The sequence below is a fragment of the Motacilla alba genome, unplaced genomic scaffold, assembly GCF_015832195.1.
Source record: "Motacilla alba alba isolate MOTALB_02 unplaced genomic scaffold, Motacilla_alba_V1.0_pri HiC_scaffold_28, whole genome shotgun sequence".
NCBI classification, from domain to species: Eukaryota; Metazoa; Chordata; class Aves; order Passeriformes; family Motacillidae; genus Motacilla; species Motacilla alba.
Window position 1 is genome coordinate 4,257,947 of NW_024037374.1, and position 14,910 is coordinate 4,272,856.

The following is a 14,910-nucleotide window of genomic DNA, read 5'->3' on the forward strand; positions in this document are numbered from 1 at the left end:
GCCACCTATGCCTACTGGGGCTGCTTTGAGAGTGCCCATGGAACTCTGCAAACTGAGACCAGGAACGTGGGGTGGTGGGTATTCTTTTTCCGGCCAGAAGCCTTTGACAGTACCAGGTAGGCCCTCGGCCCTTCGGGGTCGGCTGGCAGCAGTATTTCCACGAATATCAAGATGCTGCCCAGGGACAAGCTGCCACCTGTGGCAACTCGGGCTGATATGAGAGTGCCCATGGAGCTCTGCAAACTGCGACCAGGAACGTGGGGTGGTGGGTTTTGTTTTCCGGGGCAGAAGCCATTGTCATTACCTGGTAGGCTCTCGGCCCTTCGGGGTCGGCTTGCAGCAGTATTTCAACGAATATCAAGATGCCCCCCAGGGACAAGCTGCCACCTGTGCCAACTTGGGCTGCTTTGAGAGTTCCGAATGGAGCAGTGCAATTCGAGACCAGGAATGTGTGGTGGTGTTTTTTGTTTTCCCGGGCAGAAGCCTTTGTCATTACCTGGTAGGCCCTCGGTCCTTAGGGGCCGGCTGCCAGCTGGATTTCAGCGAATCAGAAGATGCTGCCCAGGGACAAGGTGCCACCTGTGCCAAATCGCGCTGCTTTGAGAGTGCCCATGGAGCTCTGCAAACTGAGACCAAGAACGTGGGGTGGTGGGTTTTGTTTTCCCGGACAGAAGCCTTTGTCTGTACCAGGTAGGCCATCAGCACTTACGGGCCGGCTGCCTGCTGGATTTCCGCGAATATCAAGATGCCGTCCAGGGACAAGCTGCCACGTGTGCCAACTCAGGCTGCTTTGAGATTGCCCATGGAGTTCTGCAAACTGAGACCAGGAACGTGGGGTGGTGGGTTTTGTTTCCCCAGGCAGATGCGTTTGTCTGTACCAGGTAGGCCCTCGGGCCATAGCCCAGCTCCCCTCTGGATTTCCATGAATATCAAGCTGCCGCCCAGGGACAAGCTGCCACCCGTGCCAACTTGGGCTGCTTTGAGAGTGCCCATGGAGCTCTGCAAACTGAGACCAGGAACGTGGGGTGGTGGGTTTTGTTTTCCACGGCAGAAGCCTTTGTCAGTACCAGGTAGGCCCTCTGCCCTTCGGGGTAGGCTGGCAGCAGTATTTCAACGAATATCAAGATGCTGCCCAGGGACAAGCTGCCACCCGTGCCAAGTCCGGCTGCTTTGAGAGTGCCCATGGAGCTCTGCAAACTGAGACCAGGAACGAGGGGTGGTGGGTTTTGTTTTTCCGGGCAGAAGCCTTTGTCATTACCAGGTAGGCCCTCAGCACTTACGGGCCGGCTTGCAGCAGTATTTCAACGAATATCAAGATGCTGCCCAGGGACAAGCTGCCACCCGTGCCAAGTCGGGCTGCTTTGAGAGTGCCCATGGAGCTCTGCAAACTGAGACCAGGAACGTGGGGTGGTGGGTTTTGTTTCCCCAGGCAGATGTGTTTGTCTTTACGAGGTAGGCCCTCAGCACTTACGGGCCGGCGCCTGCTGGATTTCCGCGAATATCAAGATGCCGTCCAGGGACAAGCTGCCGCCTGTGGCAACTGGGGCTGCTTTGAGAGTGCCCATGGAGCTCTGCAAACTGAGACCAAGAACGTGGGGTGGTGGGTTTTGTTTTCCCGGCCAGAAGCCTTTGTCTGTACCAGGTAGGCCCTCGGTCCTTATCGGCCGGCTGCCCGCTGGATTTCCACGAATCTGAAGATGCCGCCCAGGGACAAGCTGCCACCTGTGCCAACTCGGGCTGCTTTGAGAGTGCCCATGGAGTTCTGCAAACTGAGACCAGGAACGTGGAGTGGTGGGTTTTGTTTTCCCGGACAGAAGCCTTTGTCAGTGCCAGGTAGGCCCTCGGCCCTTCGGTGCCGGCCGCCCACTGGATTGCCACGAATATCAAGATGCCGCCCAGGGACAAGCTGCCACCCGTGCCAACTCGGGCTGCTTTGAGAGTGTCCATGGAGCTCTGCAAACTGAGACCAGGAACGTGGGCTGGTGGGTTTTGTTTTCCAGGGCAGAAGCCTTTGTCAGTACCAGGCAGGCCCTCGGCCCTTAAGGGTCGGCTGGCAGCAGTATTTCAACGAATATCAAGACACTGCCCAGGGACAAGCTGCCACCTGTGCCAAGTCGGGCTTCTTTGAGAGTGCCCATGGAGCTCTGCAAACTGAGACCAGGAACGTGGGGTGGTGGGTTTTGTTTTCCCGGCCAGAAGCCTTTGTCTGTACCAGGTAGGCCCTCGGCACTTACAGGCCGGATGCCTGATGGATTTCCGCGAATATCAAGATGTTGTCCAGGGACAAGCTGCCACGTGTGCCAACTCAGGCTGCTTTGAGAGTGCCCATGGAGCTCTGCAAACTGAGACCAGGAACTTGGGGTGGTGGGTTTTGTTTCCCCAGGCAGATGCGTTTGTCATTACCCGGTAGGCCCTCGGCCCTTCGGGCCCAGCTCCCCAATGGATTTCCATGAATATCAAGCTGCCGCCAAAGGACAAGCTGCCACCCGTGCCAACTCGGGCTGCTTTGAGAGTGCCCATGGAGCTCTGCAAACTGAGAGCAGGAACGTGGGGTGGTGGGTTTTGTTTTCCCGGGCAGAAGCCTTTGTCATTACCTGGTAGGCCCTCGGCCCTTCCGGGTCGGCTGGCAGCAGTATTTCAACGAATATAAGATGCTGCCCAGGGACAAGCTGCCACCCGTGCCAAGTCGGGCTGCTTTGAGAGTGCCCATGGAGCTCTGCAAACTGAGACCAGGAACGTGGGGTGGTGGGTTTTGTTTTCCTGGGCAGAAGCCTTTGTCATTACCAGGTAGGCCCTCGGCCCTTCAGGGTCGGCTGCCCACTGGATTTCCACGAATCTGAAGATGCCGCCCAGGACAAGCTGCCACCTGTACCTACTGCGGTTGCTTTGAGAGTGCCCATGGAGCTCTGGAATCTGAGACCAGGAACGTGGGGTGGTGGGTTTTGTTTTCCCGGGCAGAATCCTTTGTCATTACCAGGTAGGCCCGCGGTCCTTATCGGCCGGCTGCCCGCTGGATTTCCACGAATCTGAAGATGCCGCTCAGGACAAGCTGCCACCTGTACCTACTGCGGTTGCTTTGAGAGTGCCCATGGAGATCTGGAATCTGAGACCAGGAACGAGGGGTGGTGGGTTTTGTTTTTCCGGCCAGAAGCCTTTGACAGTACCAGGTAGGCCCTCGGTCCTTATCGGCCGGCTGCCCGCTGGATTTCCACGAATCTGAAGATGCCGCCCAGGGACCAGCTGCCACCTGTGCCAACTCGGGCTGCTTTGAGAGTGCCCATGGAGCTCTGCAAACTGAGACCAGGAACGTGGAGTGGTGGGTTTTGTTTTCCCGGACAGAAGCCTTTGACAGTGGCAGGGAGGCCCTCGGCCCTTCGGGGCCGGCCGCCCACTGGATTGCCACGAATATCAAGATGCCGCCGCGGGACAAGCTGCCACCCGTGCCAACTCGGGCTGCTTTGAGAGTGCCCATGGAACTCTGCAAACTGAGACCAGGAACGTGGGGTGGTGGGTTTTGTTTTCCAGGGCAGAAGCCTTTGTCAGTACCCGGTAGGCCCTCGGCCCTTCGGGGTCGGCTGGCAGCAGTATTTCAACGAATATCAATATGCTGCCCAGGGACAAGCTGCCACCCGTGCCAACTCGGGCTGCTTTGAGAGTGCCCATGGAGCTCTGCAAACTTAGACCAGGAACATGGGGTGGTGGGTTTTGTTTCCCCAGGCAGATGCGTTTGTCTTTACCAGATAGGCCCTCAGCACTTACGGGCCGGCGCCTGCTGGATTTCCGCGAATATCAAGATGCCGTCCAGGGACAAGCTGCCGCCTGTGGCAACTGGGGCTGCTTTGAGAGTGCCCATGGAGCTCTGCAAACTGAGACCAAGAACGTGGGGTGGTGGGTTTTGTTTTCCCGGCCAGAAGCCTTTGTCTGTACCAGGTAGGCCCTCGGTCCTTATCGGCCGGCTGCCTGCTGGATTTCCACAAATCTGAAGATGCCGCCCAGGGACAAGCTGCCACCTGTGCCAACTCGGGCTGCTTTGAGAGTGCCCATGGAGTTCTGCAAACTGAGACCAGGAACGTGGAGTGGTGGGTATTGTTTTCCAGGGCAGAAGCCTTTGTCATTACTTGGTAGGCCCTCGGCCCTTCGGGGTCGGCTGGCAGCAGTATTTCAACGAATATCAAGATGCCGCCCAGGGACAAGCTGCCACCCGTGCCAAGTCGGGCTGCTTTGAGAGTGCCCATGGAGCTCTGCAAACTGAGACCAGGAACGTGGGGTGGTGGGTTTTGTTTTCCCGGCCAGAAGCCTTTGTCTGTACCAGGTAGTCCCTCAGCACTTACGGGCCGGACGCCTGATGGATTTCCGCGAATATCAAGATGCCGTCCAGGGACAAGCTGCCACGTGTGCCAACTCAGGCTGCTTTGAGAGTGCCCATGGAGCTCTGCAAACTGAGACCAGGAACGTGGGGTGGTGGGTTTTGTTTCCCCAGGCAGATGCGTTTGTCATTACCAGGTAGGCCCTCGGCCCATAGGGCTCAGCTCCCCAATGGATTTCCACGAATATCAAGGTGCCGCCCAGGGACAAGCTGCCACCCGTGCCAACTCGGGCTGCTTTGAGAGTGCCCATGGAGCTCTGCAAACTGAGACCAGGAACGTGGGGTGGTGGGTTTTGCTTTCCCGGGCAGAAGCCTTTGTCATTACCAGGTAGGCCCGCGGTCCTTATCGGCCGGCTGCCCGCTGGATTTCCACGAATCTGAAGATGCCGCCCAGGACAAGCTGCCACCTGTACCTACTGCGGTTGCTTTGAGAGTGCCCATGGAGCTCTGGAATCTGAGACCAGGAATGAGGGGTGGTCAGTTTTGTTTTTCCGGTCAGAAGCCTTTGACAGTACCAGGTAGGCCCTCGGTCCTTATCGGCCGGCTGTCCGCTGGATTTCCACGAATATCAAGATGCCGCCCAGGGACAAGCTGCCACCTGTGCCAACTCGGGCTGCTTTGAGAGTGCCCATGGAGCTCTGCAAACTGAGACCAGGAACGTGGAGTGGTGGGTTTTGTTTTCCCGGACAGAAGCCTTTGACAGTGCCAGGTAGGCCCTCGGCCCTTCGGGGCCGGCCGCCCACTGGATTGCCACGAATATCAAGATGCCGCCGCGGGACAAGCTGCCACCCGTGCCAACTCGGGCTGCTTTGAGAGTGCCCATGGAGCTCTGCAAACTGAGACCAGGAACGTGGGGTGGTGGGTTTTGTTTTCCCGGGCAGAAGCCTTTGTCAGTACCCGGTAGGCCCTCGGCCCTTCGGGCCGGCTGGCAGCAGGATTTCCGCGAATATCAAGATGCCGCCCAGGGACAAGCTGCCACCCGTGCCAACTCGGGCTGCTTTGAGAGTGCCCATGGAGCTCTGCAAACTGTAGACCAGGAACATGGGGTGGTGGGTTTTGTTTTTCCGGCAGAAGCCTTTGTCAGTACCAGGTAGGCCCTCAGCCCTTACGGGTCGGCTTGCAGCAGTATTTCAACGAATATCAAGATGCCGTCCAGGGACAAGCTGCCGCCTGTGGCAACTGGGGCTGCTTTGAGAGTGCCCATGGAGCTCTGCAAACTGAGACCAAGAACGTGGGGTGGTGGGTTTTGTTTTCCCGGCCAGAAGCCATTGTCTGTACCAGGTAGGCCCTCGGTCCTTATCGGGGCTGCCTGCTGGATTTCCACAAATCTGAAGATGCCGCCCAGGGACAAGCTGCCACCTGTGCCAACTCGGGCTGCTTGGAGAGTGCCCATGGAGCTCTGCAAACTGAGACCAGGAACGTGGGGTGGTGGGTTTTGTTTTCCTGGGCAGAAGCCTTTGTCTGTACCAGGTAGTCCCTCAGCACTTACGGGCCGGATGCCTGATGGATTTCCGCGAATATCAAGATGCCGTCCAGGGACAAGCTGCCACGTGTGCCAACTCAGGCTGCTTTGAGAGTGCCCATGGAGCTCTGCAAACTGAGACCAGGAACGTGGGGTGGTGGGTTTTGTTTCCCCAGGCAGATGCGTTTGTCATTACCAGGTAGGCCCTCGGCCCATAGGGCTCAGCTCCCCAATGGATTTCCACGAATATCAAGGTGCCGCCCAGGGACAAGCTGCCACCCGTGCCAAGTCGGGCTGCTTTGAGAGTGCCCATGGAGCTCTGCAAACTGAGACCAGGAACGTGGGGTGGTGGGTTTTGCTTTCCCGGGCAGAAGCCTTTGTCATTACCAGGTAGGCCCGCGGTCCTTATCGGCCGGCTGCCCGCTGGATTTCCACGAATCTGAAGATGCCGCTCAGGACAAGCTGCCACCTGTACCTACTGCGGTTGCTTTGAGAGTGCCCATGGAGATCTGGAATCTGAGACCAGGAACGAGGGGTGGTAGGGGTTTTCGGCCGGCTGTCCGCTTTTCCGGCCAGAAGCCTTTGACAGTACCAGGTAGGCCCTCGGTGCCAAGTAGGCCCTTATCGGCCGGCTGCCCGCTGGATTTCCACGAATCTGAAGATGCCGCCCAGGGACCAGCTGCCACCTGTGCCAACTCGGGCTGCTTTGAGAGTGCCCATGGAGCTCTGCAAACTGAGACCAGGAACGTGGAGTGGTGGGTTTTGTTTTCCCGGACAGAAGCCTTTGACAGTGGCAGGGAGGCCCTCGGCCCTTCGGGGCCGGCCGCCCACTGGATTGCCACGAATATCAAGATGCCGCCGCGGGACAAGCTGCCACCCGTGCCAACTCGGGCTGCTTTGAGAGTGCCCATGGAACTCTGCAAACTGAGACCAGGAACGTGGGGTGGTGGGTTTTGTTTTCCAGGGCAGAAGCCTTTGTCAGTACCCGGTAGGCCCTCGGCCCTTCGGGGTCGGCTGGCAGCAGTATTTCAACGAATAGCAAGATGCCGCCCTGGGACAAGCTGCCACCCGTGCCAACTCGGGCTGCTTTGAGAGTGCCCATGGAGCTCTGCAAACTGAGACCAGGAACGTGGGGTGGTGGGTTTTGTTTTCCAGGGCAGAAGCCTTTGTCATTTCCAGGTAGGCCCTCGGCCCTTCAGGGTCGGCTGGCTGCAGTATTTCAACGAATATCAAGATGCTGCCCAGGGACAAGCTGCCACACGTGCCAACTCGGGCTGCTTTGAGAGTGCCCATGGAGCTCTGCAAACTGAGACCAGGAACGTGGGGTCGTGGGTTTTGTTTCCCCAGGCAGATGCGTTTGTCTTTACCAGGTAGGCCCTCGGCCCATAGGGCCCAACTCCCCAATGGATTTCCATGAATATCAAGCTGCCACCCAGGGACAAGCTGCCACCCGTGCCAACTCAGGCTGCTTTGAGAGTGCCCATGGAGCTCTGCAAACTGAGACCAGGAACTTGGGGTGGTGGGTTTTGTTTTCCAGGGCAGAAGCCTTTGTCATTACCTGGTAGGCCCTCGGCCCTTCCGGGTCGGCTGGCAGCAGTATTTCAACGAATATCAAGATGCTGCCCAGGGACAAGCTGCCACCCGTGCCAAGTCGGGCTGCTTTGAGAGTGCCCATGGAGCTCTGCAAACTGAGACCAGGAACGTGGGGTGGTGGGTTTTGTTTTCCAGGGCAGAAGCCTTTGTCATTACCAGGTAGGCCCTCGGTCCTTATCGGCCGGCTGCCCGCTGGATTTCCACGAATCTGAAGATGCCGCCCAGGACAAGCTGCCACCTGTACCTACTGCGGTTGCTTTGAGAGTGCCCATGGAGATCTGGAATCTGAGACCAGGAACGTGGGGTGGTTGGTTTTGTTTCCCCGGGCAGAAGCCTTTGTCTGTACCAGGTAGGCCCTCGGTCCTTATCAGCCGGCTGCCCAATGGATTTCCACGAATCTGAAGATGCCGCCCAGGGACCAGCTGCCACCTGTGCCAACTCGGGCTGCTTTGAGAGTGCCCATGGAGCTCTGCAAACTGAGACCAGGAACGTGGAGTGGTGGGTTTTGTTTTCCCGGACAGAAGCCTTTGACAGTGCCAGGTAGGCCCTTGGCCCTTCGGGGCCGGCCGCCCACTGGATTGCCACGAATATCAAGATGCCGCCCAGGGACAAGCTGCCACCTGTGCCAACTCGGGCTGCTTTGAGAGTGCCCATGGAACTCTGCAAACTGAGACCAGGAACGTGGGGTGGTGGGTTTTGTTTTCCAGGGCAGAAGCCTTTGTCATTACTTGGTAGGCCCTCGGCCCTTCGGGGTCGGTTGGCAGCAGTATTTCAACGAATAGCAAGATGCCGCCCAGGGGCAAGATGCGTTTGTCATTACCAGGTAGGCCCTCGGCCCATAGGGCCCAGCTCCCCAATGGATTTCCACGAATATCAAGCTGCCGCCCAGGGACAAGCTGCCACCCGTGCCAAGTCGGGCTGCTTTGAGAGTGCCCATGGAGCTCTGCAAACTGAGACCAGGAACGTGGGGTGGTGGGTTTTGTTTTCCTGGGCAGATGCCTTTGTCATTACCAGGTAGGCCCTCGGCCCTTCAGGGTCGGCTGCCCACTGGATTTCCACGAATCTGAAGATGCCGCCCAGGACAAGCTGCCACCTGTACCTACTGCGGTTGCTTTGAGAGTGCCCATGGAGCTCTGGAATCTGAGACCAGGAACGAGGGGTGGTGGGTTTTGTTTTTCCGGGCAGAAGCCATTGACAGTACCAGGTAGGCCCTCGGTCCTTAACGGCCGGCTGTCCGCTGGATTTCCACGAATATCAAGATGCCGCCCAGGGACAAGCTGCCACCCGTGCCAACTCGGGCTGCTTTGAGAGTGCCCATGGAGCTCTGCAAACTGAGACCAGGAACGTGGAGTGGTGGGTTTTGTTTTCCCGGCCAGAAGCCTTTGTCTGTACCAGGTAGGCCCTCAGCACTTACGGGCCGGCTGCCTTCTGGATTTCCGCGAATATCAAGCTGCCGCCCAGGGACAAGCTGCCACCCGTGCCAAGTCGGGCTGCTTTGAGAGTGCCCATGGAGCATTGCAAACTGCGACCAGGAACGTGGGGTGGTGGGTTTTGTTTCCCCAGGCAGATGCGTTTGTCTTTACCAGGTAGGCCCTCGGCCCATAGGGGCCGACTGCCCACTGGATTGCCACGAATCTCAAGGTGCCGCCCAGGGACAAGCTGCCACCTGTGCCAACTCGGGCTGCTTTGAGAGTGCCCATGGAGCTCTGGAATCTGAGACCAGGAACGTGTGGTTGTGGATTTTGTTTTCCCGGACAGAAGCCTTTGTCAGTACCAGATAGGCCCTCAGCACTTACGGGCCGGCGCCTGCTGGATTTCCGCGAATATCAAGATGCCATCCAGGGACAAGCTGCCACCTGTGGCAACTCGGGCTGCTTTGAGAGTGCCCATGGAGCTCTGCAAACTGAGACCAGGAACGTGGGGTGGTGGGTTTTGTTTTCCCAGACAGAAGCCTTTGACAGTGCCAGGTAGGCCCTCGGCCCTTCGGGGCCCGCCGCCCACTGGATTACCACGAATATCAAGATGCCGCCCTGGGACAAGCTGCCACCCGTGCCAACTCGGGCTGCTTTGAGAGTGCCCATGGAGCTCTGCAAACTGAGACCAGGAACGTGGGGTGGTGGGTTTTGTTTTCCAGGGCAGAAGCCTTTGTCAGTACCCGGTAGGCCCTCGGCCCTTCGGGGTAGGCTGGCAGCAGTATTTCAACAAATATCAAGGTGCTGCCCAGGGACAAGCTGCCACCTGTGCCAAGTCCGGCTGCTTTGAGAGTGCCCATGGAGTTCTGCAAACTGAGACCAGGAACGAGCGGTGGTGGGTTTTGTTTTTCCGGGCAGAAGCCTTTGTCATTACCAGGTAGGCCCTCAGCACTTACGGGCCTGCTTGCAGCAGTATTTCAACGAATATCAATATGCTGCCCAGGGACAAGCTGCCACCCGTGCCAAGTCAGGTTGCTTTGAGAGTGCCCATGGAGCTCTGCAAACTGAGACCAGGAACATGGGGTGGTGGGTTTTGTTTCCCCAGGCAGATGCGTTTGTCTTTACGAGGTAGGCCCTCAGCACTTACGGGCCGGCGCCTGCTGGATTTCCGAGAATATCAAGATGCCGTCCAGGGACAAGCTGCCGCCTGTGGCAACTGGGGCTGCTTTGAGAGTGCCCATGGAGCTCTGCAAACTGAGACCAAGAACGTGGGGTGGTGGGTTTTGTTTTCCCGGCCAGAAGCCTTTGTCTGTACCAGGTAGGCCCTCGGTCCTTATTGGCCGGCTGCCCGCTGGATTTCCACGAATCTGAAGATGCCGCCCAGGGACAAGCTGCCACCTGTGCCAACTCGGGCTGCTTTGAGAGTGCCCATGGAGTTCTGCAAACTGAGACCAGGAACGTGGAGTGGTGGGTTTTGTTTTCCAGGGCAGAAGCCTTTGTCAGTACCAGGTAGGCCCTCGGCCCTTCGGGGTCGGTTGGCAGCAGTATTTCAACGAATAGCAAGATGCCGCCCAGGGACAAGATGCGTTTGTCATTACCAGGTAGGCCCTCGGCCCATAGGGCCCAGCTCCCCAATGGATTTCCACGAATATCAAGCTGCCGCCCAGGGACAAGCTGCCACCCGTGCCAAGTCGGGCTGCTTTGAGAGTGCCCATGGAGCTCTGCAAACTGAGACCAGGAACGTGGGGTGGTGGGTTTTGTTTTCCTGGGCAGAAGCCTTTGTCATTACCAGGTAGGCCCTCGGCCCTTCAGGGTCGGCTGCCCACTGGATTTCCACGAATCTGAAGATGCCGCCCAGGACAAGCTGCCACCTGTACCTACTGCGGTTGCTTTGAGAGTGCCCATGGAGCTCTGGAATCTGAGACCAGGAACGAGGGGTGGTGGGTTTTGTTTTTCCGGGCAGAAGCCATTGACAGTACCAGGTAGGCCCTCGGTCCTTAACGGCCGGCTGTCCGCTGGATTTCCACGAATATCAAGATGCCGCCCAGGGACAAGCTGCCACCTGTGCCAACTCGGGCTGCTTTGAGAGTGCCCATGGAGCTCTGCAAACTGAGACCAGGAACGTGGAGTGGTGGGTTTTGTTTTCCCGGCCAGAAGCCTTTGTCTGTACCAGGTAGGCCCTCAGCACTTACGGGCCGGCTGCCTTCTGGATTTCCGCGAATATCAAGCTGCCGCCCAGGGACAAGCTGCCACCCGTGCCAAGTCGGGCTGCTTTGAGAGTGCCCATGGAGCATTGCAAACTGCGACCAGGAACGTGCGGTGGTGGGTTTTGTTTCCCCAGGCAGATGCGTTTGTCTTTACCAGGTAGGCCCTCGGCCCATAGGGGCCGACTGCCCACTGGATTGCCACGAATCTCAAGGTGCCGCCCAGGGACAAGCTGCCACCTGTGCCAACTCGGGCTGCTTTGAGAGTGCCCATGGAGCTCTGGAATCTGAGACCAGGAACGTGTGGTTGTGGATTTTGTTTTCCCGGCCAGAAGCCTTTGTCAGTACCAGATAGGCCCTCAGCACTTACGGGCCGGCGCCTGCTGGATTTCCGCGAATATCAAGATGCCATCCAGGGACAAGCTGCCACCTGTGGCAACTCGGGCGGCTTTGAGAGTGCCCATGGAGCTCTGCAAACTGAGACCAGGAACGTGGGGTGGTGGGTTTTGTTTTCCAGGGCAGAAGCCTTTGTCAGTACCCGGTAGGCCCTCGGCCCTTCGGGGTAGGCTGGCAGCAGTATTTCAACAAATATCAAGGTGCTGCCCAGGGACAAGCTGCCACCTGTGCCAAGTCCGGCTGCTTTGAGAGTGCCCATGGAGTTCTGCAAACTGAGACCAGGAACGAGCGGTGGTGGGTTTTGTTTTTCCGGGCAGAAGCCTTTGTCATTACCAGGTAGGCCCTCAGCACTTACGGGCCTGCTTGCAGCAGTATTTCAACGAATATCAATATGCTGCCCAGGGACAAGCTGCCACCCGTGCCAAGTCAGGTTGCTTTGAGAGTGCCCATGGAGCTCTGCAAACTGAGACCAGGAACATGGGGTGGTGGGTTTTGTTTCCCCAGGCAGATGCGTTTGTCTTTACCAGGTAGGCCCTCAGCACTTACGGGCCGGCGCCTGCTGGATTTCCGCGAATATCAAGATGCCGTCCAGGGACAAGCTGCCGCCTGTGGCAACTGGGGCTGCTTTGAGAGTGCCCATGGAGCTCTGCAAACTGAGACCAAGAACGTGGGGTGGTGGGTTTTGTTTTCCCGGCCAGAAGCCTTTGTCTGTACCAGGTAGGCCCTCGGTCCTTATCGGCCGGCTGCCCGCTGGATTTCCACGAATCTGAAGATGCCGCCCAGGGACAAGCTGCCACCTGTGCCAACTCGGGCTGCTTTGAGAGTGCCCATGGAGTTCTGCAAACTGAGACCAGGAACGTGGAGTGGTGGGTATTGTTTTCCAGGGCAGAAGCCTTTGTCATTACTTGGTAGGCCCTCGGCCCTTCGGGGTCGGCTGGCAGCAGTATTTCAACGAATATCAAGATGCCGCCCAGGGACAAGCTGCCACCCGTGCCAAGTCGGGCTGCCTTGAGAGTGCCCATGGAGCTCTGCAAACTGAGACCAGGAACGTGGGGTGGTGGGTTTTGTTTTCCCGGCCAGAAGCCTTTGTCTGTACCAGGTAGTCCCTCAGCACTTACGGGCCCCATGGATGGGCAGAAGCTGATACCAGGATTTCCGGAACTGTCCCGCCAGAAGCCTGTCTGTATAGTTCAGCACGAATATCAAGATGCCGTCCAGGGACAAGCTGCCACGTGTGCCAACTCAGGCTGCTTTGAGAGTGCCCATGGAGCTCTGCAAACTGAGACCAGGAACGTGGGGTGGTGGGTTTTGTTTCCCCAGGCAGATGCGTTTGTCATTACCAGGTAGGCCCTCGGCCCATAGGGCCCAGCTCACCAATGGATTTCCACGAATATCAAGGTGCCGCCCAGGGACAAGCTGCCACCCGTGCCAACTCGGGCTGCTTTGAGAGTGCCCATGGAGCTCTGCAAACTGAGACCAGGAACGTGGGGTGGTGGGTTTTGCTTTCCCGGGCAGAAGCCTTTGTCATTACCAGGTAGGCCCGCGGTCCTTATCGGCCGGCTGCCCGCTGGATTTCCACGAATCTGAAGATGCCGCCCAGGACAAGCTGCCACCTGTACCTACTGCGGTTGCTTTGAGAGTGCCCATGGAGCTCTGGAATCTGAGACCAGGAATGAGGGGTGGTCAGTTTTGTTTTTCCGGTCAGAAGCCTTTGACAGTACCAGGTAGGCCCTCGGTCCTTATCGGCCGGCTGTCCGCTGGATTTCCACGAATATCAAGATGCCGCCCAGGGACAAGCTGCCACCTGTGCCAACTCGGGCTGCTTTGAGAGTGCCCATGGAGCTCTGCAAACTGAGACCAGGAACGTGGGGTGGTGGGTTTTGTTTTCCCAGACAGAATCCTTTGACAGTGCCAAGTAGGCCCTCGGCCCTTCGGGGCCGGCCGCCCACTGGATTGCCACGAATATCAAGATGCCACCGCGGGACAAGCTGCCACCCGTGCCAAGTCGGGCTGCTTTGAGAGTGCCCATGGAGCTCTGCAAACTGAGACCAAGAACGTGGGGTGGTGGGTTTTGTTTTCCAGGGCAGAAGCCTTTCTCTGCACCACGGAGGCCCTCAGCACATACGGGCCGGCTGCCTGCTGGATTTCCGCGAATATCAAGATGCCGTCCAGGGACAAGCTGCCACGTGTGCGAACTAGGGCTGCTTTGAGAGTGCCCATGGAGCTCTGGAATCTGTGACCAGGAACATGGGGTGGTGGGTTTGTTTTTCCGGACAGAAGCCTTTGTCAGTACCAGGTAGGCCCTCCGCCCTTAGGGGTCGGCTTGCAGCAGTATTTCAACGAATATCAAGATGCTGCCCAGGGACAAGCTGCCACCCGTGCCAAGTCAGGCTGCTTTGAGAGTGCCCATGGAGCTCTGCTAACTGAGACCAGGAACGTGGGGTGGTGGGTTTTGTTTTCCCGGGCAGAAGCCATTGTCATTACCTGGTAGGCCCTCGGCCCTTCGGGGTCAGCTTGCAGCAGTATTTCAACGAATATCAAGATGCCGCCCAGGGACTAGGTGCCACCTGTGCCAACTTGGGCTGCTTTGAGAGTTCCGAATGGAGCAGTGCAATTCGAGACCAGGAACGTGTGGTGGTGTTTTTTGTTTTCCCGGGCAGAAGCCTTTGTCATTACCTGGTAGGCCCTCGGCCCATAGGGCCCAGCTCCCCACTGGATTTCCGCGAATATCAAGCGGCCGCCCAGGGACAAGCTGCCACGTGTGCCAACTCGGGCTGCTTTGAGAGTGCCCATGGAGCTCTGGAATCTGTGACCAGGAACGTGGGGTGGTGGGTTTTTTTTTTCCGGACAGAAGCCTTTGACTGTACCAGGTAGGCCCTCCGCCCTTAGGGGTCGGCTTGCAGCAGTATTTCAACGAATATCAAGATGCTGCCCAGGGACAAGCTGCCACCCGTGCCAAGTCAGGCTGCTTTGAGAGTGCCCATGGAGCTCTGCAAACTGAGACCAGGAACGTGGGGTGGTGGGTTTTGTTTTCCCGGGCAGAAGCCTTTGTCATTACCTGGTAGGCCCTCGGCCCTTCGGGGTCAGCTTGCAGCTGTATTTCAACGAATATCAAGATGCCGCCCAGGGACAAGCTGCCACCTGTGCCAAGTCGGGCTGCTTTGAGAGTGCCCATGGAGCAGTGCAATTCGAGACCAGGAACGTGTGGTGGTGTTTTTTGTTTTCCCGGGCAGAAGCCTTTGTCATTACCTGGTAGGCCCTCGGCCCATAGGGCCCAGCTCCCCACTGGATTTCCGCGAATGTCAAGCTGCCGCCCAGGGACAAGCTGCCACCTGTGGCAACTCAGGCTGCTTTGAGAGTGCCAATGGAGCTCTGCAAACTACGACCAGGAACGTGCGGTGGTGGGTTTTGTTTTCCCAGGCAGAAGCCATTGTCATTACCAGGTAGAACCTCGGCCCTTCCGGGTCGGCTGGCAGC